Source organism: Sylvia atricapilla, chromosome 1 (genome assembly GCF_009819655.1).
Source record: "Sylvia atricapilla isolate bSylAtr1 chromosome 1, bSylAtr1.pri, whole genome shotgun sequence".
Taxonomy (NCBI): Eukaryota; Metazoa; Chordata; class Aves; order Passeriformes; family Sylviidae; genus Sylvia; species Sylvia atricapilla.
This window is the reverse complement of record NC_089140.1, coordinates 150,167,762-150,194,326: the sequence shown is the minus strand read 5'-3', so window position 1 is coordinate 150,194,326 and position 26,565 is coordinate 150,167,762. Positions and strand designations below refer to the sequence as shown.

The 26,565-nt window shown below is 39.3% G+C and overlaps 1 protein-coding gene across 2 annotated transcripts in view; it reads left to right on the top strand.

Moving 5' to 3' along the window:
• Positions 1 to 24,965, top strand: part of TSNARE1 (t-SNARE domain containing 1) — a 356,889-nt gene extending 331,924 nt beyond the window's left edge. For both annotated transcript variants that reach the window (XM_066336834.1, XM_066336823.1), the window contains exon 11: positions 23,804 to 24,965. The gene's annotated coding sequence lies outside the window, so the exon portion shown is untranslated. The remainder of the gene's footprint in view (positions 1 to 23,803) is intronic.
• The last annotated feature ends 1,600 nt before the right edge of the window (positions 24,966 to 26,565 follow it).

The window sequence follows — 26,565 nt, the reverse complement described above, 5'->3', positions numbered from 1 at the left end:
GGGAACATCCATACCTCACTTAACCCCTGCATATCAGGACTTACCTCCCAAACACCTTTTTTATGTAGCATATCACCCTTTTTTGATCAAATTTTATGAACGAGGACCTGAAGTGCAGAGATGTTTTCATCAAAAGTGATTGGTGGCATCTGGAGGCTGAATTATTCACGCTTACGGCCTGTTTTATCCAGAGAGCTGAGCCAGATGACAGCCTGTAGGTTCACAACAGATCTCAGCAGCAGATGTGCATTCCCAGAAGCTTTGCAGATACCCAAGTCTTTGGGTGGTTGTTTCCCTGTGGGTGAAAGTCAGGCATGGAAGGGGCATTGCCTTTGCCTGCAGTTCCTGAGAGCTTGTGGGATGAAGACAGGAGCAACTGGATGGATCGTGTAGGTGACATTTCTAAAGAATTTTAAATTTCTGAAGAATTTAGAAGTGGACATCCTTATGCTTATAGTAAACATAGGCAAGTCCAACCTTGCATCTATTTTTCAGATGAATGACAAAAGCAATAATCTGAGTGCCCCAGCCAGTATCAGTCCCCTGTGTGAAAAATGGCTACATTAGCATTTCTCAGCAGGGCACCTGAAGAATATTTTAGGACTGTGGATAAAAAAGAGCAAAGTTTAATCAGTTTACCGGGTTTGCATTGCTGTATGAAGTGATCTGTGGTAATCAGCAGGTAAAGAATGACCCCCATTGAAAGGGAGGCAGAGATGCACAGGATGTTTCAAGCATTTCTGGCAGCGAATCTTTCTGGGTAAGCTCGTTTAAATGGTTATGTGCCCCCTTATGGCCTCATCAATGAGGCTATTAAAGCTAAGGTTATTTCCAGCGATGGATACACTTGCATATTACAAACTAGGGAGAAGAAGAGAATAATAATAATAATTAAAAAAAAAAAAAAAAAAAAAAAAAGTCAGCAAAATGCAAAGAAAAAGAAGTAAAAAAAAGCCAGGATTTTGACAAAGCAAATTCATTCCTACTCCTTTTTAGAGATAGCCAGTGACTGAACATCCATGACAAACCATGTGACAATGGAGATAAATCCTTTGGGAGGGGAAATTAAAACTTGAAATAAATGTAGGCAACTTCAGCATAAAAAGGTAGGAACACTGTGCTGTCTAATTATAGGATAAATACATGCAAAACAAATGGTACTAAAGCACAGGGGTCACTGTCTTCAACAGCTGTTGCAGTAGAATTTTCAGTTTTATATTATCCACTTCTGTGATGAAAAGTGAATTCTGTCATCTGCTCATCTCACAGCTCTTGGTGAGCCATTTGAAATCCTCGTGGCTCAAAATGCCTGTAAGGAACCTTAAACTCTGTTTTACATTCACCATCTGATACCCAAAACACAGCAAAATTCCCTCGGGATGAAAGCCAGGGTATGTCATTCCCTAACTCAAGAAAAATTTTATTAACAATTCACTGTACCTAGAATGAGACATTCAGGAGTAGGACAGAGTCCTTCTGGCCTCTGTTGAAACAGAGGTTATTGTTTCTAGGTTTAAGAATTTTGCCTTTTCTTTTCAAACTCCTTTGACCATTGCAACAGTTGAATTTGTAGCTTTTCTTTTTTTTTTTTTTTTTTTTTAATTTCTGCTGTGACTCCCATTCTGGGATGAGAACGATTTTATGTAATTTCTGACCCACTCAGGTCTGCATCAAATCTTGCGAGAGTAAAGTATAAGGGTGAATGCAGAAAAAAAAATCCTTTAAAATAAGAATATATGCAAACTTCACAAGATGTGAAGGTGGAAAATGGCCATGGTGCTGTAAGGCCATGGTGTTGCCACAGTGCAGATGGGATGCTGTGGAGAGAGGCTCCTGTCTGGCTGAGGTGAAGTAATTTGTCTGTTTTTTTCATAAATGTATCTCACTTCAGGACTTTCAACTCTCCCCTCTTCCTAGAACTTTATTGATTTACTTCTATTCATACTTTTTTTTCGTACCTCCTTGGCTTGAGTTAGGCTGGAATCACAGGAGAGGAACATTCCTGAGCTCTGGTGCAGATATCCAGAATAAAATGCAGATTACTTTAAATACTAGATTAAAATACTTCCTCTTTCATCTTGACCAATCTGTACTTTCATATTAATTGCTCATTCCCAAAGTTGGGGGTTTAAAACTATTAACTGTGATAGTGTCATATGCCCTCAATTTTTTTTTTTTTTAATATTTTGGGATGAAGTTTGATAGCATTCTTATCCACACCTCTAGGAACTGCTCTGCTAAAACCTGAAATGCATCACAGGGCAGTGAGTTTAACAGTCCAGATGTGAATTCATATGTGGGATTTGTCAATCATTTGGAATACAGCTTTTCAGTTTATTCCTACTCTGTAATTCTATACAAGTCTGGATCAATTCTGAGTTATAAATTGACTTTGGCAAAATGTGATTATTTTACATGCTTTTAACTGCATTACCATGTCATTGCTTTTGCATAATAAACCTCTTTTCCTCTTGTTTGGGTGAATATTTTCCTCTTAAAAGTCATTCCATCCTCACCATCTCTTCACCTCATTCTCATTTAGGCTCTAAATGTTTGACCTGCCACCTCTAATTTTAATTTTGGCATTGTTGCAAATTCTCACCATATTACTAAATCACTAAGGAAAATTAAATACATTAAATTTTAATGTTTCTTCCCTTCGGTCAGTCCCTCAGTTTTGTTTTAGTGCTTGTTGTCCTTTCTTTGATTTTTGTGCATCTGCCTTTTGTAAAGAAAAGAAGTGATCTGAACTTTAAAATAAATCCCTTGTAGGCTTGATCCTACTGAACGGAACTGTTCTATTCTATTCTATTCTATTCTATTCTATTCTATTCTATTCTATTCTATTCTATTCTATTCTGTTCTGTTCTGTTCTGTTCTGTTCTGTTCCATTTCATTCCATTTTTTTAGAATGTCATTATCTTTCCAAGTGAAATTTCTCTCCCAGCCTTGGACTGGCCTCACAAATAAAAGTAAGTCTGAGGTTTTCACTGCTGTGGAGCTGTGAAGCAGTCATGGAATGGCTGATTTGCTTTCTCAATTCTTAACAAATTAAAGGTGTTTCTCCTACTTGCACTCACCTGTGTGACTCACCTGTCCTGGCTTCAAGAACCAATGGAAGATTTCCTTCCTTTCTTTTTAACCTTTTGTGATGCTCCAATACCTCGAGTGGTGAGCACCACAACTTCAGCTGATTTGTAGTTCTCTGGGGTAATTTGTGGCCATTGTCATTTCTGGACAGCTTTTCAGCTGAATAAAGTATTTGAAAGCAATCCTGCAGCTTCATGTCTTTGGGAAGTCTGTTCAGGTCTCCACTTGGTGCTTTAGGTGCCAAAGTACCTTGGAAAACTTTACATTTACCAGGATTTTTTCTGAAAACTGATGTGTTGGCTGATACATAACCCCATGGCTGAGTGCTCACAGCATATCAAGGCAACTTCAAAAACCCCAGCACTGAAAAAAAAAAAAAAACAAAAAAACCTGAAAGCAATTAGATGAAAGGAATTTCATAACTTTTCTATGACAACAACCTTTGGTATTCTTAGTACATTTTTATTTTGAGCAGTGAGTCACACAAATGCAGTGAGAAACAACAAAGAGGACGTCAAGTTCCATTACTGTAGCACGATGGTGGATGACAAGGGCATCTGGTTGATAGAACAGAACAGAAAATTGCACTTTGTCTGGCAATTAGGGGAACAAAACGGAAAAAATTGTCACCGTCTTATTTCTGTTTAACTTCAAAAAGTACATATGATTTCTGCCTGGGGAAGTTCTGTAGGTGGCTGCCTGCCTTGTAGTCCCGCTGAAGCATCAATTTGTGTTCAAAGTGGAGAAGTAAACTGGGTGATGAAATATTCATCTGACTAAATTTCTGTCTCTTTTTTTGGTGGTTGTTGTTTTTGTGATTATTGTTTTGCTGTTCTTAAAAAGAAAAAGGAAAAAAGAAAAAGGAAAAAAAAGAAGGTCCCATTGCTGACTGGCTTCAGCGTGGTGTAACCATTGTTGATGTAACCATTCATTATAGGATATTGATTTTTAATGAACTTTGTAGCTGGTTGGTGTAGCTGGTTTGGTGCTAGAAGGATGAAGTGATGCTGCAGACCCAGAAAAGCAAACTCCTTTTTTTTTCAGAGCTGAAATCAAAAGCTGAAGCTGTGTGCATCTTCTAAAAGATTTAAAACAACCCAGAGATCCCTGTCCTGTGCTCCAATAAGGCTGATCACAGTACCTGCAGCTACCAGAATTGGGATAAAAAGATAGAAAGATAGTAATTTTGTGACACATTTTCCTCATCTTTACAAGATTACTGGCTCAATAGTCAAAAAGGAATTTGAATGAGTTGTCCCAAAATTTTCATTTCAAACTGAAAATACTATTTTTTGTTCTCTCCTTTTTCTTGATTTTTTTTTTTTGTTATTTTGAAAAAAAATATGACCACAAACCAAATCTAGCCCATTACCAACTGGATTTAATATTAAAATGCAGGGAGTTTTTATTTATTCCCACAAATGGAGTAGAATTCAAAAGTCTTGCTCGCTGTGCCAAGGCAGAGGTCACAGAGACCACAGTCTGCTGGGATAAATCTACATGGAACAGCAGCAGCAGCAGAACTGGGTGAACTGGGACCCAAATTAGGTAGATTATACATTTCCTGTACTTTTGCAGGCTTCTAATTCCATTATTAAAATGTTCAGCATTATCACTTAATTGTTCCTAATGACTTCATAGAAAACAAACCACTGTTAAAACAGCAAATTAGACCGTCTGTTCTCTCCACCTTCCAAATGTTTAATGAAAAGAAGAGGAAAGCACCCCACAATTTGCATTTATTTATAGCCTTTAAGGAAACCCAGCGAGTCACACCACATCTTCATCCAGCAGGATTTGAAGGTTTTCCATTAGGATAAAAGACATTTTCTGATTCTCCACTGAGAGGGAGGTCACTCAGCAGGATAGGGGTCCTGGCACCAAGTCTGTCAGCATTCATGGAAGGTGTGTACAAAGCATTTAGTCAGGTGGTGCCTTCCCACTTGAGATATTCCATGATCCTAAAGCAATTTTGGGGTCAGTACCTCTTGGCAGAACATCACTAAAGCTTTTTGATCATTCGAAGTGCTGCCTTTTGTAATAACATTCAAGAAGTGAGACCTGGACTCTCCAGTTCGTCACTTCAGGTTTCATGACGGCCTTTCTGCGTTTTATAGCCCATCCCACCCCATCCCATCCGATCTCATCCCATCCCATCCCTAAACAAGAGTAGCAAGACAGGGAGTGTTATCCCTCAGAGATAGGAGCCCAGCTTCCCAGTGAGTTTTCATTTATGTTCAGACATGGCTGGTATAATCTGTAGAACGTGTGGTTTCAAACTGTGAGACAGTAGGTTTGGATTAGATAGTGGAAAAAATTCTTTACTGTGAGGGTGGGGAGGCCCTGGCACAGGGTGCCCAGAGAAGCTGTGGCTGCTCCATCCCTGAAACTGCCCAAGGCCAGGTTGGATGGGGCTTGGAGCAGGCTGGGATAGTGGAAGGTGTCCCTGCCCATGGCAACGGGTGGAATGAGATGATCTTTGTTGTCCCTTTCAACCCAAACCATTCTGATACAATTATTCTGTGAACACAGTTCAGATTTAGACTCGATGGGCTAAAAAATGCAGGGGTTCAAGGCTTCATGGCACAGTCTGAGCAGGGATAGAAAGCAAGAGAAAGTAGCAGGAACAGGACTCTCACCTTCAGATGCACTGCCAGCTCCTCAAAGGCACTTCTGGCATGTGACACCAGGGCCCGTGACAGAAGTTTCCCTTTCAGACCTTCTCTTCTGAGGCCTTGTCCTCAAATATGGTGTGAAGGTAATGCAGTAGAGGACTTTTAAATGCAAATAGGACAAATAGGAGAAGGGAGATGGCATATGGCAGAAGGAGATGGATGTGCTGGTGATGGAATATTAAGCTTGCTTTTTTCTTTTCCCCTAGAATCTTTTATGGTTATGTTGGAATGTGATGTCCTGCTGATGTTGAGGGTAGCCCATGTAGTTCGAAATGGGATAATTTTCAAGGGATAATTTGCTTCAGAAAACTGTCCTTTCTTCTCTCTTCTTTTAACATAAGAAGTGTGATTTTATAGAGTTTGGAAATCCCTCTATTCACTTTAGAAACAGATTCTACAAAGTGTGGTTCTTCCACTGGCAGTCCTTTAAAACAAATCAAGCAAACAAGAATCAAAAGAGAAAAGCATTAGGCAAAAAAGATTGGCATTAATAGGAATTTCTGTCCTCCTGTTTGCAAAGTTTAGAAAATGAGAATCCACAGTTACACAAACATGTTTTGCATTTCCAGAGCTAATTAATGCATACTGGAGGGGAGAAAATTACACCAAATTCTAAATAGAGATGTTAATTGTCAGCCTTTGTTTTTCAATGCAGTAAGTGCACCTTGGCATTTCTGCCTTCTCAATCCCTGGACAGGGAAAGAGAAGGAAATCTATTTCAACATTCCTCTTCAAGTCCTTTATTAAGACAGCCTCTGTAATGACTGCCAAAAAAAAAAAATTAGCCTAAGCTAAAAAAAATATTTATGTGTGTTTTGATTTCAAATTCTGTGAGTAGTGAGTCAGAATTCCTTGAGTTTCCAAAACAAGTCCTCCTGTTTTATGTTAAAGGATTATATAAAAGACTCTGTATGGTTTTCTGGACTATACTTTGAAGTATTTTGGAGGTGCTATTTTGAATTTGATCTTCTTTTTACTAGATTTGGGTTTATTATGTGTCCTTTTTTAGTTACACAGAAGAAACTCCAAGCCTGGAGCATATATTTGTGTCAATGAGGTTTGCAGAGATTCCCATGGAAGATATTTTCTCACATTTTCAGTTATCCCAAATTAATAGTCCATGTAAAAAATGTTTCTTTAACAGGATTTCTATACCAACCATGAATATGTGTGAAATTTCAACAAATAAGAGTACTTAAGTTTATGTAAAGAATTGGACACCTCCTTTGCCATGTCATTTGGATGTTGCTCTCTGCCTTAGATGGTTTTCAGGACACTGAACTTCATTTCCAAGAAATATTCTGAACACCTGTATTAAGTCCATAGAATCACAGAATAATTACAGATGGAAAAACCCTCAAAGGTCATCAGACCCAACCTCTGACTGAGTCCCATCTTGCCCAGTAAACCACATCACATATGCCACATCTTTTAAACACTCCAGGGATGGTGACTCCACCTCTTCCCTGGGCAGCCTGTTCCAATATTTAACCAGATTTAAAAGATTTAATTTAATCTTTCGATGAAGAAATTTTTGCAAATATCCAACCTGAATCTCCCCTGGCACAACTTGAAGCCTTTTCCCCTTGTCTTATCAATTATTAAAGTTTATCTCCCTGAAGGCCTTTTGCTTTCAAATAATGTATGACACTAAATATACTTTAAAGTTTTTGTTTGTTTGTTTGTTTTAATTTTGCCTATATAAAAGTGATCATTTTTAGTAAGAAAGTGCTAGAAGTATCTGCATGGATTGCAAGGACCTTTTTTTGTAGTAATACAGATTTTTTTCCTCCTAAAAAGAACATTTTCAATGCATTTGTATTCTTGGATTTCTGTGGTATTTCTCTCCAGCCTCATAGAAATATAACACCACTGCAAAACACAGCTATGAGAGTACCTCAGGGATCTGAATATTTGCTAAAATATAACTGAAATGATGAAATATCAAAAATTTGTGAATTCTTTTTTAATGCCTTCCTTTGGGCACCAACTAATTTTGGATAGAGAAAGACAAATACCACCATAATAATAAACAAAATCCCTACATAAGCAGAAACAGCGAGTTTCATAACAAACAATCAGATGGCTCCCAAGTCATTAAAAAGGTTATTACATTTGAAGGTAAAGGAAATCTCTGTTTCTCTTCTCCCAAAGCATTTCTTTTATGCAAGAGCAAATATTTTCTGTCAGCATTTTGAAACTTATTCATGATTCACTATTTGTGTTTATCATTGTTATCCTTGCATCATTTTTTACTCACTGAAGAAATGTGAAATGAGGCTCATGAAAACTTTTTCGTCTGAATAAAATGTTGGCAACTTTAAATGACTGAAAGACATGGATTTAGAGAAAGTACTGTATCCACATCTGCATTTAAAAGGCTGAATTAATCCTATTTGTAATTGAATCAAGGCTTAGACTCTGTATCAAACGTTGCAGTGCATTTCTCTTGGATGAATGGATGGGTGGATGGATGAATGGATGGATGGATGGGACCCAAGGTTTTTTATTTGTAATGTCTCTGTGCTGACTTTTAAACATTGTTATTAAACAACAGAAGTAATTCCAAACACTGTACAAAGCAAATATTCGATTCCCTAGGCCTAATTCTCATTAACTTTAACACCAATTTACACCACTCTTGCAGTGCATAGGGGCCATAAACTGAATTACATTACGCAGAAAATGTTCCTAATGTGAAATGAGAACCAGACCTCGTGTGTTTGCAGCACTTTTACAACCAACTTCCCAAAGATGGTACAATGCTTTCCAGTTTCCTAACAGGGAGTCCAGCACAGTTGTTTGCTTACTTTCAAGAAAGAAGAGCTTCCTCTCAGTTTGAACAGTTTAGGAGTAAAAATGGCCAAAAAAAAACCCAACCCACCAATCAACAAACAAAAACCAAAAAACAAATGCAAAACAAAAACAAACAACACCAAAAAAACCCTTTCCAAATCATTTAACTCTGTTATTGACTGCATGAGCCCCACACCGGGCTTAGAATATCTCCTACCTTGTGTAGAGCTGATCCATGACAATTACTTCTCAATTAGTGAGTAAAACCTGACCAAAACAGGCCTGTCCACATGGAAAAAATAAAATTAACCCTAAATATATAAACCAGGTAGTTCCAGTCAAAAGTCTCTAGTGTGTTAAATAAAAAGAAAATTTAATACAAGAATTGATAATGTTCTAAGAATGAAATTTGATGTCATGGCTGGCATGACCTGGTGGGCCTGTCAAAAAACCTCCAATGTGACAACCGTGAGTAGACATAATTTTCTCACACAGGCATTCAAATCTGACACAGATCTACAGATAGTTTGGGAAATACAATTTGAAATACGCATAAACATTTTAACATGTTTCCTTTTATTATTTCTTGTAGTTGAAATTCAGTAGAATCCCATGTGAAATCTGCGCTTTGTTGGAAACATCCAGTTCTGCCTTTTTAAAATACTGAGCTATTGCAGAGAGTGATGAATAATAATGAAAATAAAAGCTCTACATTAATTATAATTTTCTTCATAAGGAAGTCAGATGGAGGATTAAAATAACAAGAGATTTTCTCAATAAAGGAATTAATGCTCTGAGAACACATTCACAGAACATTGTTTTTTTATGGTGCACCAATGGACACTGGAAGACAGAACAAAAAGGAAAAATCACTGATTAAATAAATATTTAATGCATTTAATGGCCTCACAGTTTTTATAGAACAAGGTAGCACACAGAGTGTTTTATCAAGGGCACACATTAAATATTTTGCATGTTGTGTACCCTTGCAGAAGGATATCTGAGCTGCTGCACGTGCTCAGCCTGGGGTGATGCAGTCCCAGAATTGGTGCAGGAATATCAGCAGACAGAATTATCTGCAGTGCCACGTTGAATGATGCAGCCACTCTGCATCAGAGCTCCCTAGAATGGGGTCCCTATCAATCCCCAGAGGGTAAAAACTTGCCACAGGCCTTTTGGGACAAATTAAACTTACCCTGTGAAGTGGGAAACAAATGCATGTGATGAAAGGAATGGCATTTCTGGAAGTACAGTCAAGGAAAGGTTGGAAGGTAAGCCAGGCATCACACAATGTTCTGGGTGAGGCAACAAAGCTATGAAATGGCAGCCATCCAAACAGATTTGGGAAACATTGAACCATGTAGCAACCACAATGTAAATGGAATAATAACCTTCTATGGTCCCTTTGGTCCTTTGTCTGATAGTCTTTTTTGTTGAATGCAATTGCTGTAATTAAAACCACAGCCTTAGCAGATCACACAGAACCACAGAATGGGTCAGGGTGGAAGGGACCACAGTGGGGTCATCTGGTCCCACCTCCCTGCTCCAGCAGGGCCATCCCAGAGCACAGGCACAGGATTGTGTCCAGAGAGTGCTGGAATATCTCCAGGGAGGGAGACCCCACACCCTCTCTGGGCAATGTGTTCAGTCCTCAGTCACTGCACAGGGAAGAAGTTCTTCCTCATGTTCAGGTGAAACTTCCTGGGCATCAGTTCCTGCCTGTTCCTCTTGTCCCATTGCTGGGCCCCTGGAGCAGAGCCTGGACCATTCTTTGAGCCCTCCCTGCAGACACTGACAGACAGGGATGGGGTCCCCTCTCAGTCATCTCTTCTCTCCCCAGCTCCCTCAGCCTTCCCTTGTGACAGAGACAGTCCAGTCTCTTCATCTTCACCACCCTTGCCTGGACCTGCTCCAGGAGGGATCTCCCTTGTCCTGAGGAGCCCAGAACTGGACACAGCACTCCAGATGTGCCTCACCAGGGCTGAGCAGAGAGGCAGGATCACTCCCTGACCTGCTGCCCATGCTCTTCCTGATGTATCCTAGGATCCCATTTGTCTTCTTGGCCACAAAATCAGGACCTATCTGAAGGCTAAATGTTTCAAATAAGTTAGTTATTTTCAAATAGGCCTTCCATTTCTGACTCATTTCTTGGATTCTTCTTGCCCTGTTTCCTCAGTGATGTGCTCTGCACTGACTTTCCCTTCTGAGGTTTTCTAGTAATTTTCAGATACAGCCCAAACTTGTTGAGACTGCAATATACAGGGACACAGGTACAGCAGAAGAAACACTATAAAAGCTTCAGTCCTACTCCTAAGCTCATTAAAGTATTTGTTGGGAAGACTCTGAAATCAGCAGTGTATTTCTGCTGCAAGGACAATGCTTCACTTGCTAAATCTGCTGTGAAATAGTTTGTGATTGGTGAGTCTGAGTCCAAGGGGCTGGAAACAACAGAAGCTCCTTCTAGGAAAGAAGCAAGACCTCAAGCTGTTTTAAGCAGAGTGAAAGAGTTCAATAAGAATTCATCCTTTGAACTTTGTCTTTTTTCTTTATTCTGTTTCCTTACATTTTCTTTCATTCTGCCCTCTGCTCCAACCCCAGTAGCTTGCACCCATCTGTTAAAATATAAAAAGGGCTCCCTGTGCTAGTGCCTATTAAAGTGCCATATGGCTGAGGTATAGCCTGAGGTGCTGAGCATCACAGAGTGCAGCTCTGCAGAATAAAGATTCCTGCACTTGAGGTTTAATTAGGTAAGTGCTTTTTAAGTAGCATTGCAGTTTCCTCTTAAAATATTTACTATTCCTCACCGAAGAACAAAGATGAAGCTGGTCTAAAACCACAGCTCGACGTGTTTCAATGATTGTTTCCATCTTTCTCATAATGATTCATTTCTCCTTCATCCTCAGAGTTGGGGATAGCAGGCAAAGTGGTCTCCCAAATGTGTGTGATCCCTCCTGCTGAGGAGGAATCTTTCCAGCTTCATCACTGCTGCTGCAGACAAGGCTGTGCTCTGGGCTCCACCTGCTGCAGAGGAGGAGGGAGTTCTTCATTTCCAGATGAAGCTGCACTACAGCTTTATCGAGGGGAAATATAGAGAGGAATCGTGTGCTTCCAGGTGTCCCCTCGAGTGGTGGGCTGAGGTGTGGTGCTGCAGGAATCTGCCACCTCCAAAGAAGGAATTAGGAATTCCAAACTAGGAATTCAGTGCAGTGAAGGCAAAAGATATCTAAAGAAACATTTGGCAATGTGTACTTGGAGTTTATTCTGATTCTTCCAGATGCTGCCAGCTGCAGGCGAAGAATAATAAATGTTACGCCTTTGATTTTTTCAGTTTGATTGTTTGCTTGGTTTTTCAGTGTTGCTGTCATTCTTGTTAAGAGGAAAGTAAGATCTGAAGGGAAAGGATCTCCACTTGCTTGGTGCATATGAGGACATTCTGTTATTCCTGTTAAATATGATGTGCAGTAAAAGCCCTCTGAAGTCCATGGGCAGTCCCAAAATTCATTGCTAAATGCCATTGTCTTGGAGATCTTGGTTGTGCTGGACAGAGAAGGCTGTGCATCTACTACCAAAATTATTCTGCTTTTCAAACAACTACAGAGACATAAAGAAAACTCAGAAATCTCTATCCATTCCATGGATTCACAGTAACTCCCTGGAATTTCCTATCTTGTATTTTGTCTACACTAGTTTTTCACTTTTATGTTAAGCATGTCAAACACTTCAGTCACTGTAGTATCTAAGATCTGTTAAAATACCTAAAGAGATATAATTTTTTTTTCTTCTTTTGCCTCTTGTTTAATAGACTTGAGTTGTAAAAAGGCTTTTTGATACCCAAAAGCTTTCTCTGTGTCTTCTGGAGCCCTTAAATACTTCATCTCCCTTCTTTTCTCTCTTAATCCCTTATAGCACCACATACTAAGGAGTAAGTAAAATCTTAATCATTTCTGCTCACAGAAATGGAACCAGAGGCATGATGCAGAATATATAATATGTTACTGACTCTTCAGTGACTACTCATGGTTATCTTCCCTCCTCAACAAACTCCTTTTTCTTTCCAAAAGAAAATGGAGACACTTCAGGAACTCTACACAATTTCTTTAGTGCTGCAGTGATAATGAACAGGGAGGAGGAGTTAAATGGATGCAGCACCCTGATAAATCTGACACAGCTGATTTTGGGAATGTTAGGACACCCAGCCTGGCCAACACAAAGTAATATTTCACCTATTAACTGTCTCCAGCAGCACCCACGAACAGGCACTCAAGGAAGAATAATAACAAATTATGTACATAAAACATTCCCACAGGCACTGTCCAGGCTTCTGATTATTTTCTGCTCAGAGAGTTTGACATTGTTTTTTGCTTAGTAACTTGGAGATCTTTCTTTGAAATATTTTTCTATCCTTCCCTTCAACCTGTGAGGTTTATTTTATTCATTTTGTGGTGAGGATGGCAGGAGAACATACGTATTGGAGGATAGGATTGCTTCTCTGCGCATGAAGAACATTATGGGGAAAACAAGATGGGAGTTGTATCTATGCAGTAAGTAAGAATTTATAAGGCTTTCATTAGATGGGTCCCAGTAGGATCTGTGTCCCAGTGGGAACTGATAGTTATGCTTATTTCCACTAATGCTGGCCAAGAAAATGAAGATAGTCTTGTTCCATATGAAAATGGGAACACTTTGTGAGGAAAGGAGAGGAGAGGAGAGGAGAGGAGAGGAGAGGAGAGGAGAGGAGAGGAGAGGAGAGGAGAGGAGAGGAGAGGAGAGGAGAGGAGAGGAGAGGAGAGGAGAGGAGAGGAGAGGAGAGGAGAGGAGAGGACAGGAGAGGACAGGACACGAGAGGAGAGGAGAGGAGAGGAGAGGAGAGGAGAGGAGAGGAGAGGAGAGGAGAGGAGAGGAGAGGAGAGGAGAGGAGAGGAGAGGAGAGGAGAGGAGAGGAGAGGAGAGGAGAGGAGAGGAGAGGAGAGGAGAGGAGAGGAGAGGAGAGGAGAGGAGAGGAGAGGAGAGGAGAGGAGAGAAGAGAGAAGAGAAGAGAAGAGAAGAGAAGAGAAGAGAAGAGAAGAGAAGAGAAGAGAAGAGAAGAGAAGAGAAGAGAAGAGAAGAGAAGAGAAGAGAAGAGAAGAGAAGAGAAGAGAAGAGAAGAGAAGAGAAGAGAAGAGAAGAGAAGAGAAGAGAAGAGAAGAGAAGAGAAGAGAAGAAGGAAGATGTTCTAAATTTCAGGGCACATGATGAATAAAGGCTTCTGATACTAGTGGTTGCAACGCTTGTTTATCTGGTCACTGAAATTGTTTTAATAGAAAAATTATATAAGGACAACCATAAAAACCTGTGAACAGAATAAGCTAGTACAGAAATATTTGTTTCAGAATTAGAATATAAAATAAAGAAAGATAGGATAAATGTCACTGAAGTTTAGACAAGTAAACCTAAACTTGTCACTTGATGTTCCCTTTCAGGCTAATGCACAGACATTTATTTTTTTTTTTTTTTTTTTTAGCTATTGAATAGATTAGTTAAGGATGAGCCAGACTGTCCTTTCTCCTCTCTGAAGAGAAATGAGGGTGATTTGTGTTGATCTGGAGCATTTGAATTTGAATGAAAATAATCTCATCTATAATATTCCATATTGACTCATCTGGAGCAGTAGAAAAGGGAATAAACATCCACTAGGCAGGATATTTCACCCACCTACACTGGAAGAAGGGTGGAAGAGATCAAAAGGAAAGTCAACTCAGCTATTTTTACCCCTATTTATAAACAGCCCACTAAGGTCCAAATGAGGAGGTGTCCAAAAGATTTATCAAGGTTATCTACAAATATCAGAGTGAAATCCCTGACATATGTGCATTTTCCTGCCATAAGCAGGGATCAACTGCATTAGTCTCCCTGGTGTCTACTAAAATATCTCTTTTCTGATGGGATTAGGGTTTGCATTAATCCAGTACTGACTGCTAGAGTGTAAGCAAAGGAGACATGTGAAACTTCCTTCCACCCTGTGCCTCAGCCCTGGCACCATCTGTAGGAATAACACCAGCATATGTATGTAAAACCAGCATCACCCAGAGTTAACAACTAGAGCCCAGATGGATGAAAAAAATGCATTATATTTACATCTATAGAATTTATTACTTCTTTTTTAATTAGCTCTCTATGCGGCAATTTATTTCCAGTGCTCTTCTTAATGAAAACGTTATCAGTTGCAGTTTTATTTCCAGTGTTAAGAGTTTTATCCATTCCATCTCTGTCCTCATTGGCTAAAACCAGTTTTGTTTCCTTCATAGTTAAATAGTCTTTTAAAAAAAAATTGTCTGAGGAAGGTACTTCTTGTGTTTAAATATGCATTGCTGGTGCTCCGAAAACACCCATCAGTGTGTGAGACAGCAACTATTGCTATGCAAGTGTGTTTTTCTTCCCTGATAGGGAACTTTTTCAGCTCTCATTTTCTCTAGTTCTGCACAAACCACATTATTCTTCCCTTTCAGCAGAACTGGAGCATACAGTTCCTGCTCCCTTAGCTGGAATAGTTTAATGCCAACCATTTTGTGTGTCTTCTGTGGGCTTTTTTAAGGTTTATTTCCAGTAACACGTGAATGAGAATTTAAGGGTTTCTGTCACCTTTTACAGCTGTGATTTGCTTGCTCTGTAGTTAAAAGCAGCAGCAAGGTGAAAGCCTGGTATTTCCCCGTGGCAGGTTCTCAGGGATGGTGGAATAGTAACGAGGCACTGGATGGGCACTGAGAGATTTGCATCCTTGGCATCCTTGGCAGTGTATTGCAGTGCTTAAACATCCATCTCCTTGAACCTGTCCTGCAACTGACACACTTTAACATAAGTCAGCATTTTTCCTCCTGATGCTTAATCCAAGATGAAAGTCAAATGCCAGTAACTCTGCTTGTTCCCCCAAAAAAGCCCACAAGATTTGCCACACTGGAGCAAATGGATGACTTGCCAGGTCTGCTATCTAATCTCTCTCAGTGTCTTAGCTGGCCAGTGTTTTATGTCTCTCATTTTTACATTATCCTGAGTGCTTCCCAGAATAATTCCACATATTCATGAAGCTGCTTTTCTCTCTCTTTCCTCCCCCCACACTACAGGAGTTGCCAAATGTGAGTCAGGGAGCCCTGTCCTGCTAGGGAAGGGCAGTGGCTACTCAGACCAAAAGAGATACGGCCTCTTGCACTGAACTATCTTGCAGCTGAGCAGAGTTACTGCAGCTTAAACCGCAAAGGAAACCCATGGATGAAGAACAAGGTTTAGATGGCACATTGCTGGAAATTTTAACATTTTTGTCAAGGCAGCAAAACAAAATTTTAGTCCTCCCCTGTACTTAGAGCCTCACTCTTCTGAGTTTCATTCCTCAGAAGATGATGATTCCAGATAAAGTTTGGTTTTGGGATGTTGTGAAGGAAATTCCAAATGGCAAAGATGGGCTTTTTTTTCTGAGAAGTAGAATCACAGAGTCATGAACGTTCCAAAAGACCTCTAAGGTCGTTGAGTTCAACTGCCCTCCTACCACCACCACCAAGGTCACCACTGAACCAGGCCCTCAGGTGCATATCCACACATTTTTTTTAACACTTCCAGGGATGGCAACTCTACCACTTCCATGGGCAGCCTGCTCCATTGCTTTACAACCCTTTCCATGACAGAAATTCTCTTGAAGTCAACTCTAAATCTTTCCTGGCACAACTTGAGACCATTTCCTCTTCTCCGGTCATTTGTTACCTGGGAGAAGAGACTGACACCCCCCTCACTAAAACTTCCTTCCAGGTAGTTGTAGAAAGCAATAAGGTCACCCCTCAGCCTCCTTTTTCTCCAGGCTAAACAGGGTGACAATGCCTCTACAAGAAAAGTAATATTAAGAGAAAATGAGTGCACATTTCTTTGGAGGGAGCATCTTCTGTGACTTGTGACTATCATGAGAAGAAGCAAGGCCTTATTATTAGGTGGGTTTGATTCTCTCTCTTCCCTGACTTGCTACAGCACAGGCATAAAGTTTGTGTTTCAGGTAGCTCCTGAGGTTTGCTGTCAGAACTTTCTGGGAGAACTTGTTAGAACACAAATTTTAAACTTCACACAACCTCAAAAGATGCGTTCAGGGCTTATATCTATAAGGGCTTATATCTATCTTATATCTATATCTTATATCTATATAACTGTATCACTAAAAAAATAAAAAAAAAAAAAAAAAAAAAAAAGAAAAAAAAAAAAAAAAAAAGAAAAAAAAAAGTTGATGGAGGTTGAAAAGGAGCTTTTTCCTGGATTAAACATTGTCGTGTTAAAGAAGTATGCAATGACTTTTCAATCATACCAAACTCTGCCACGCACAGCGGGCTATGAGAGAAAAAATGAGGTCAGCTCACTCATAAATAGATTTTCCCCTTGTTTTAATGTGATAAGACAATGCTGCTGAGATTCGCTCTTCACTTGCCATTTAATCAGAGCTGAGTTTGCAATGTCATTACCCGATGTTTCACATATTCAACATCAGGTAATTTAAAAATCTTTATGCAAATGGCCCTGCTACTTCTATAACAGCATTTGTTTTTAACAGGTTGGGCAAAATTACTCTAATTCATTACATGTCACCTCCCAGGCACTGGGCATTCCACCTTTGTGAAATGAATTTTCTCATGATCCCCGAAGTTCAGCTAGCAATTTTCACTTCTGAAATGTGATATCACCTATTATATCTCTTGCCATTATTATGTCATCTTCTGCAGCTTTGCCTCCCAGGTGCAAATTCTGAATTGCTGCAGACCTTTTTTGCAGATTTATATGAGTACCAGTTGCACGTTTCCTAAAAGTTTGCCATGTACTGTGCACTGCTAAGACAAACCTTTAGGGGTCAAAGAAATGCACAGGGGTAAATTCCTACTGGGCACATGAAGAACTTCAAACACCAAGATGGAAAAACTTGGGCTTTCTTTTAGTGCAGTGAATTACAAGGAACTGGCTTGGATGGACAACTCCTTTCTTGGAGCCCCAAACAGTGCCTGGACTCTGGGGTTAGGATTTGTTGCTGGGGTTTTGTTTTGTTCCCAGCATCATGTAATTAATTTTGATTTAATTTTGCTTTAGGGTTAACCCATCCTCTCCACAAAAAACACCTATGATCTTGTGGTGCTCCCTGAAAAATACTCATGCACTTGCATTAATATCTTTATCTGAAACTCCTCTTTTAACAATGATCTTCAGCTGCCAAATTTGAAGAACTTCATATCAAAAATACTCTAGACTTCCAAAGGACCTGGATTTCTACTGGGGCATCTTTCTAAACAGAAAAAGAAATTATTTCAGTGAAGTTGAATCAAAGATGGCTGCTGGGAACCACTGATGCCATTAAGAGAATGCACAGGGGAAATAAAAGTGTAAGTGAATATTAAGCTATATTGCACAGGGTATATCATCACCCTGCCATCTCATTTTTATTTTTTTCTGGCAGAAGACTCTTGGGTTATTAGGTCTGTCCTATTTTAAGAAGCTGCTGTTAGAACTCCAGGATAAGCAGAAATGACCAGTGTGGCTGAATAAGAACAGCAGCTTTCCTGCTGTGGGCACTCATGCACTAAAGAAATTCTGTAATGAAAAGTGGACATTGTTTCCTTCCCTAGAAAATTAGTGGGAAGCATTCTTTAAAGAGATGAACTTTAACTGATGAAACAATAGTCTTTACTGAAGGCAAAATCTCATCATCCTGTACTACACTTGAAAAAAGACCCAACTAAAGGCCTGGAAGGTTTACAATGTCAGTAATGTAATTCCCAGACTAATCTGCTACCTGATTAACTTCATCTTCAAAGAGGCAGAAAACACCACAGGTTTTCTTAGTGTTGTGACCTTTTTCTTCTTTTCCTTGTCTTATTGTCTTTTTTTCTATCCTGAAAATACATCATTAAATTTTTTGTATATAATAAAGCCATTATATCAGGCCCATATTGAAACCTTCACCAAAATGATCAGAAGGGGTTTTCAGAGGCCATTCCCTGCCACCACAGATGAAAGAGACTAATTTCAAATGAGTTAAGCCATGAATTGCACCCAACTGCAGAGAAAGGTTTTCCGACTTCGGATAAATTTGATGTTGATATCCAAAGCTGTTGGATCTGTTGAATGCTGAACAATGAAGCAAAGTATATTTACCATATTGTCAGGAAATGAAAATCAGAATATTAGCAGCTACAAGGAGTTAGAGCCAGGAAAATGTAAACAACCAGAGATTTCCTGCTTTTTCTTTAATACTTCCTTAGGGGTTTCAGAAATGGAAAATTTAGATCCTCGTGTCACAAGATGCTGTCTCCACTATCAGCCTCATAGATTAAGTTAGGTTCTACATTCACATCATGAATGAGATGATGTTGCAGGATTTCAGCTCTGTGGTATTTGAAACTACTTTGCAATGCTCATCTGAAACTATAAAGTATGCAACAGTTTCAGAGGAAAGCAGATAAATAAAGTATGTTGTGACATGGATTTAATTAGTGTGAATTTTCACATGGGAAGGTTTCAGTTTGAAAATATCAAAAGACAGTAATGCCTTGGCAACAGCTTCACCAGAACATTGAAAAAATCTAAACAAGAGAAAACAAAACTGAATTAAACAAAAAAAAAAAAAAAAAAAAAAGGAAAATCAGGTCAAGGGCTTAACATTTCCTTTCTCTGGGCTGCAGCTCAAGATACCTGTGCTGAGGGTCCAGCACTGGCACAGGCTCTCTCCCTGCCTGAGTTTGACATGTTGGGAAAGAGCCTTTGAATAACACTGAATAACTGTTTTCATGCCTATGTTTTCAGTGCTCACCACCAGAATCCATCTGCTCATTCTGTGACTTTGCAGAGCAGCTGCAAGAACTCTCCTATGGGCCTGATGCAAGGCTGGAGAAAGTCAGTGGAAGTTTTGTCATGGACTTTAATGAGCTTTGGATCATCTCTCCCCTTCCACTGGTGCAGAGTTCCACCTGGCAATTTCGTGGGCCACCTTCAATCATCTCAGTCAGCTTCTGATGATTGTCACTGCTTTACACTTCTAAAGAAGCATTCAACCCCCCAAAAGCTCTACGTATATAATGGTCATCTACTATCAATAATGGACTGTGATTTATCTGGATGAGCCTTCTCCAACAGAAAAGTTCATTGAGATTTTATCTATGAGAAAGACTTAAATCCATATAAATTTGCAGATGTCAAAGGTTGTATTATCACAGATTATTTACACAGTGTGATAAGTGTCCTCATATTTTCCAGACAGAGATTTCACTTGATTTGAAACAACAGCAGGTAGGGACAAATTAGTTTATTACTCTGGACAATTTATCTTCCCCGTGAGACCACCTCTTTAATTCACAGCCAGAACAGCCCAGACTAAATAAATGAGCAGAATCTACACTGTAAACCTCGAGATGCTTCTCTGAAGCCAAGGATGGCTGTAAATGGATCCTTACCTCAGGTTCCTGATCCATTTTTGAGCTACTACATTTTTGGAGAAGCTCTTTACAGTCCATTTTTACAGCTCTCAAGAAAGAGATCTGTCAGCTTGCATAGAAGCATAATTTTAGCACCCTGATAGCAACAGGGTCCTTTTCCTATTTGCCCTCTCTCTTTATGCATGAAGAAAAAGAAATCAAGATAAATATGTTTTCTTTTAATGATTATGAAAACCATAGAACTGGCTTGCAGAAATATAGACTGACAAAGCTTCAGGTCAGAAATGCTTATACTGGTAAAGTTCCCCAGACATTAAAAAAACCTAGGACATATTCCAGCATAAAATTAATTTCTTTCTTTCTAAAGATTGTTATTTAGTTCTCTGTTTGTGTAACAACTAAGACAAGACTGTATAGTCCGTGAGTAGAATTCTAAACTCAGCAAAATTATTACTACCCAAAAAGTAAAAAAAAAATCTTTAATCAATACCTAAAAGTGTGACAGAACTCAAACTCTCTCTCAGTAACTCTAATTCATTATCCTCAAGCAAACCAGAAACATATATGAAGTCTGTTGGGGTTTTGGCCCAAAATATCTTTTAGCCAGTTTGTGTCTGCAGAATCTCTCTTGTTGCACTCCAAGCCTGTAGATTACCTGTTTTTCATTCAAATGGCTTTTACAATGTTAAATATTTTCCCTGCCTGCAAATCAAAATTCAGAATCCCCAGGAGCTGCAGAGCCTGCTATGAGCAGTGGCCTGTGCTGGTCATAGGGTTTGGTTTCATGTTCAACCCTTGGTGCTCTTCATCCCAGTGCTTGGGGATGCAAAAAATGAGTTTCGCTTTCTTAAAAAATTTGTAAGTTTAATAAAAAATAGAAATAGACAATTAGAAGGCAGATAAGCAAAAGTATCTCAGCTGAGAGTGCCTCACCAGAAAGCACACTCACTCCTTCAAAATCTTTGTTTTTAAGGATTAACCTTTTACATATGTATTTTTCAAACATTCCTTTAAGTCCAGACATTACCTTGAGTTTTTGGCCCCCCTTCCTTTCAAAACTTGCCCCATTGTACCAGTATCTATTTTATTAGATAAAGTCCTTCTTGGCACGTGGTAGTCTTTCTGATACCAGGAGATCAATGAATTCCTTCTTGTAGCTTTTGTTTCACTGCTGTCTGGATCTTAATCAATTCAGGAATGTAGGAGGATTCTCTCTCTGTGTCTTCTGGGTTGGGCAGTTTAGATATTACAAAGAGAAAACAAACTAGTCTTTTTACTGCTAACACTATGTTACAATCAGAAAACACATTCATCACCTTTCTAAACTCTATTAATAAAAGATAATACAGTACAATTATACCTATAGTATTCATTTTAGTATTTGTGAAAAGCCAACTTTATAACATGCATTTATAACAGGGAATTCTGTCCAAGCTCCAAAGGGTCTGACTGTGTTCTTTTTCTCCTGGACACGTGGGTGTGTGTGCCTGCACAGGAGCTCTCTGACATGTGAGGAGAGGCTGAGAGAGATGGGACTGCACTCTGGGGAAGGGAAGGCTCTGGAGGACCGTTCCCATCTATAAATACCTGAGGCAGAGGGATTAAGAAGGTAGCAACAGGCTCTTCTCAGTGGTTTCTACTGACAGGTCAAAAGGCAGTGACCACAACCTGAAAAATATGAAGGTTTTTTTGAGCATATGAAAACACTTCTTTTTTTTAGTATAAGATTGGCCAAATAGGATAAAGAATTGCAGAGAGCTGTGGAGCCTGCAGCTTTGGAGCTATTTAGAATCCGGCTGAACACAACCCTGCTTCATCTCCAGAATCATCATTCTGTGATTCTGTAACTTCAACAGGTGGTGAATGTTGTTGACTATTTATATAATGCCATTAAATGCTTTGGGTTGGAAGAGACCTTCAAGGTTCACCTTAGAGACTTTCCTCTTTAAAAAGTCCTGTGAAATAGTAAATAGACAGAAAGTGAGAATAGTTCCCCAATAGAAGGTTAATGGTTGGTGGTGTCCATCCCCTTTCCAGAGATATTTTTACTCACGTGAGTGATTTGAGCAACTCCTCTTGCAACATTAAAAGGACTTTGGCTGCTGAATTTGTGCAGCTAAATTTAGATGTCAACAGTGAACTTTTCTGCATCTGAGAAAGTCATCCTGAAGATCCCTTTGCAGTTAATGTGAGTCAATACCAGCCAGTGAAGTTTAGGTCAGATGGAGCTGATTACTTTATTCAAATGATCCCCACCCTAAAACCCCTAAAAATCTTTGGCTGTATTGATTAGATGTGTAATTGCTGTAATAGGAGCCTGGGAGATATTATACTCAGATAGAGGTGCTTACACCTTAAATTAGCTGGAATGAATGTCATCTTCAGAAGGGTACCCTTCCCATTAATGTTTCTATTGCCTCTTTGAGGTGTTTATGTGAATACAATGCAGGAACCCTCATCTCTGCTCTGTATCTGCAGCACAGCACATAACGGACATCTGGTTTCAAAAATATTATCTGAACAATCTTATTATGAGGAGTTTAAGAATTAGCATAAATGAAAATATGTTTGTGTCTCTATTTGGCTGCTTTGTGTCTGATCATGGTCTATTTTAACACCTTGTTGGTTTGCAGTAAAGCATAATTAAAACAGTGTCTCCAAGACTTTCACCTGTATTAAAAAGAATTAGAAAAAAAAAAAAAAAAAAGGAAAAGGAGTTGTTAACAGTTATGTCTTCAGTAATAATAATGACAAACCAGTTTTTCATTCCTTTCCTCACCCTGGCTAACAAGTTTAACTAGATTTTCTTACACTGCATGTGTACACGTGGTCAGTGAGGAAGCAGAGGTAGAATAAACACAAACATTACAAAAACCTACTGATATATTCCACATTGAAGCTTCCTACAAACTCACAGGGCTGTTTCCTGGGTGGTGAGCCCAGAAATACAATCTGTGTAACTTCAGAAGTGCAAAGTGCTGATCTTGGAGGTGCTATTCTGCTGATGTTGTTTTTCTTAGAAAGTTTCTTTTACTGTAATGTGAGAAATAACAGACCCTTTCATCAAAAATTGCCTTTTTTAACTTCCATTAACTGCCTACATGAATAGTGTAAACATTTTTTGGTTTAAATCTACATGGTTTTGGTCTCTAATTAGACATCTACAAGTTATAATGCGTTGTTCCTAGTCAGAGGAAGTGTCTAAGATTTTCATTTTTTCATTGCAAGGAAAAATGGAAACAATACAATTCCTCAGCTATATTCTGCCCTGCAAAGTGCACCAGTGTCATGGTCTTTCTTCTATTCTTTGTCCATTTTGTAGAAAAATTTATTTTTAAATCAAATGCACTTTTCTCCAGGTATGGAACTGCTGGCATTGAAGAGCACACAACATTTACTCTTTTCCTTGCCACAGCAGGTTATAGGCTTTATTTTCTTCATGAATTTTTTTTTTCTGTATTCTCAGTCACAGAACCACAGAACCATGGAAAGGTTTGGAAGGGACCTTACAGATCATCTCATTCCAACCTCTCTGCCATGGGCATGGAATCTTTCCCTAGACCAGGTTATTCATAACTCTGTGTAACCTGGTTTTGAATGTCTCAAGTGATGAGGAGTCCACAACCTTTGTGGGTAATCTGTCCCAGTCCTCTCATCCCTTCCACTTCCACTATTACCTTAGACTGGAATCAGTGAAAATACACTTTCCTGACCTTAATCTTTGTTGTTGACTGTGCCACCCTTCCATCAGTGACAACTCTGCACCAGAAGATCTCTGGGGGTCCTGTGAATACTCATCAGCTGTTCTTGGTTTTACAGAGCCTGTGGTCACCCTGGGAAGTGGGATGGATTCTCAAGGCATTGCACATTCAGGCCCCACGTCCGTGTCTGCGTCGCTGATCACGTCATGTTAAACCTGCTATAGCCAACAAGCACTAATTGTATGAAAGAAAAGCTAAGTTTTATACTGTGTGTTGGTGTCATTGTGAATAATTTTGCCTATTTTTCCCTCCTTCATCGTAGGCATGTTTTACCTTACGTTACAGATTTTAATTATGTCCCCTGTATCTGAGGAATTCTATTTCTTTGCTTCCAGATTTGCTATACAATGTGCTGTAAGATAAGTAGCTGTTAATCCATCTCTATTTTTTGTGTTTTTAACATGCTCCTGATCTCCAATTCTGTTCATTTAAAACTGTGAAAGTCAAAAGGTTTGTCTGGTTCTTTTTTTTTTTTTTTTTTTTTTTTGTTAGTGTTTTTGTATGTTTAAAAATTAATGTTGCTCAGATTCCCCTACTGTGCACTGCTGCTTTAGAATTTGCTCTGCTGGATCTCAGCTAAGCACTTCCACAATTACATGTGCCATTTACAATACATGAATTAGATGCTTATTTGATCCTACTGTATGCACAGAACACCATATTTATTCATGAGAAACATCACTGAAAGAGCAGGACAAATAAACAAAATATACTATTACAATTTTTTGGCGGCCTTTAAAAAAAACAAGCAAGATTTCTCATGAAAAATGCTAAATCTTGCTCTAGACTTCATTTAACAGATTTCAATGCAATGAACATTTGTGATTTTGTTCCATTTTCCTCCACAATGTTTTTCTTGACATGATTGAAAGTGCCATTTAAATTCATCTTTAAATGTGTTGTGTATTATAAATGCAGTTTTCCTCCAGTAAATAAAGCATTTTAAAAATGGTTTTAATTAAAATGCCATAGGAATTATTGAAGAGAATTTAACAAAGTTATATATTTTTTACTCCTTTAAAGTAAAATCTTTCATAAAAAGGGAAAAGTAAAATCTTTTGACAAAAACATTTCTTACCAGGAAAAGAAAAAAAAAAAAAAAAAAAAAAGAAGAAGAAAATAAATGTTACCTCTATATGTTATGGGGGTTTGGGTACCATGAAGTCCTAAAAAAGAATAACAAATATTAAACTGGATTCTCACCTGCACTGATTTCAGTTACATGCTCCTTTTCCAAAGAGCTGACTGAGCCTTTCATCAGGAAAGGCTGAGCCCAGAAAATGCTCAGAAAAATCTTGCAGGTGCTTGAGCTCATTTAGGGTCAAAACTGTGAAACTTCTTAAAACACAGTCAGATTTGGAGAAGAAACACAAGTACAGTTTCTGGTGGCTTTTCTTTAGATATATAAAATGTACCTTGCTGGATTGGTATATGTTACATTAAATATTCATTAATTGCTGTTAAGAAAAGCTAATGAATAGAGTGATACTCTTCTTCTTTTTCTCCTGCCAAGCTTCCTGCTGGCATGAAATTAGAAATTATGATGCCTACAGCTTTACCTTACTACAGAGAGTTTACTTCTGAAATAGAACTTCCCTCTTCTCTCCACCACAAACTGCAGACTGACTCCATCAGCACATTTGGCAAATCCTGCAGAGATGGAAATAATTTCATCTAGTTAGTGAGAGCTGAAATGAACCCAGCTCATAGCTGATTGCAAGCAAATATTTTGAGAGCTTCAAGCTGCATTTGAACAAGGGATCCAGGACAAACAGTCCTTGCCCAGTCACTAATCCCATTCATTAGGAGCTCAGTGATTACCTCATTAGTATGACTGAGCTTTCCCTGAGCCAGCTCACACAGCAGATCATTTGGCATCGATGATCCAGGTAAAGAATTTCTCTGCTGAAAGTACAGAGGTTGCCTGGCTTCAAGCAAGGAGGAAAGCATGTGGCAACAAAGATGGGTTGTTGTGTATTACAGACTTGGTTATAATGGTAAATGTCATTTTAAAAACCCAAAGAATTAATGAGGTCATTATAAAACAGTGTGTTCGTGCTAAATCATAGAATTAGAAAATTGTTTGGTTTGGCAGGGACCTTCAAGGATTGTGTAGCCCAAGTCCTTGCCACAGGGACTTTCCTCTAAACCAGGTTGCTCCAAGCCCAGTTCTAACCTGTCTTTGAACACTTCCAGGGATGGGGCAGCCACAGCTTCTCTGAGTAACCTGTGCTAGTGACTCACCACCCTCACTATAAACAACTTGTTCCTTATGTCAAATCTAAATCTACCCTCTCTCAGTTTAAAGCCACTGGCTTTTGTTCTGTCTCTACATGTCCTGGTGAAAAGGAACTCTGTCTTTTTTATAAGCTCCCTTCATCTACTGAAAAGGTGCAATAAGGTCTGTGCAGAGCCTTCTCCTCTCCAGGCTGAGCAGTGGAACACCAGCAGCAGCCAGAGGAGAGGAGTGAGAATGTGTGAGAGGAAGAACTCTGCAGACACCCAGGTCAGTGCAGGAATGGCAGATGTCAGCCAGGGCAGCAGCTGAGCCCCTGCAGCTTTTGGGAGTCCACAGGCTCCTGGCAGGACCTGTGACCCTGTGAAGAGAGGAGCCACGCTGGAGCAGGGTTTACTGTCCCCATAAGCACCCCAGAAGGGCTCAGCCTGTTCCTGAAGGACTGCCCCCATGGAAAGGACCACGCTGGAGCAGTTTGTGAAGAAGTGCAGCCCATGGGAAAGACTCACATTGGAGAAGTTCCTGAAAAACTGTCTCATGTGGAAAGGACCCCCCCCCCGGAGCAGTTTGTGAAGAAGTGCAGC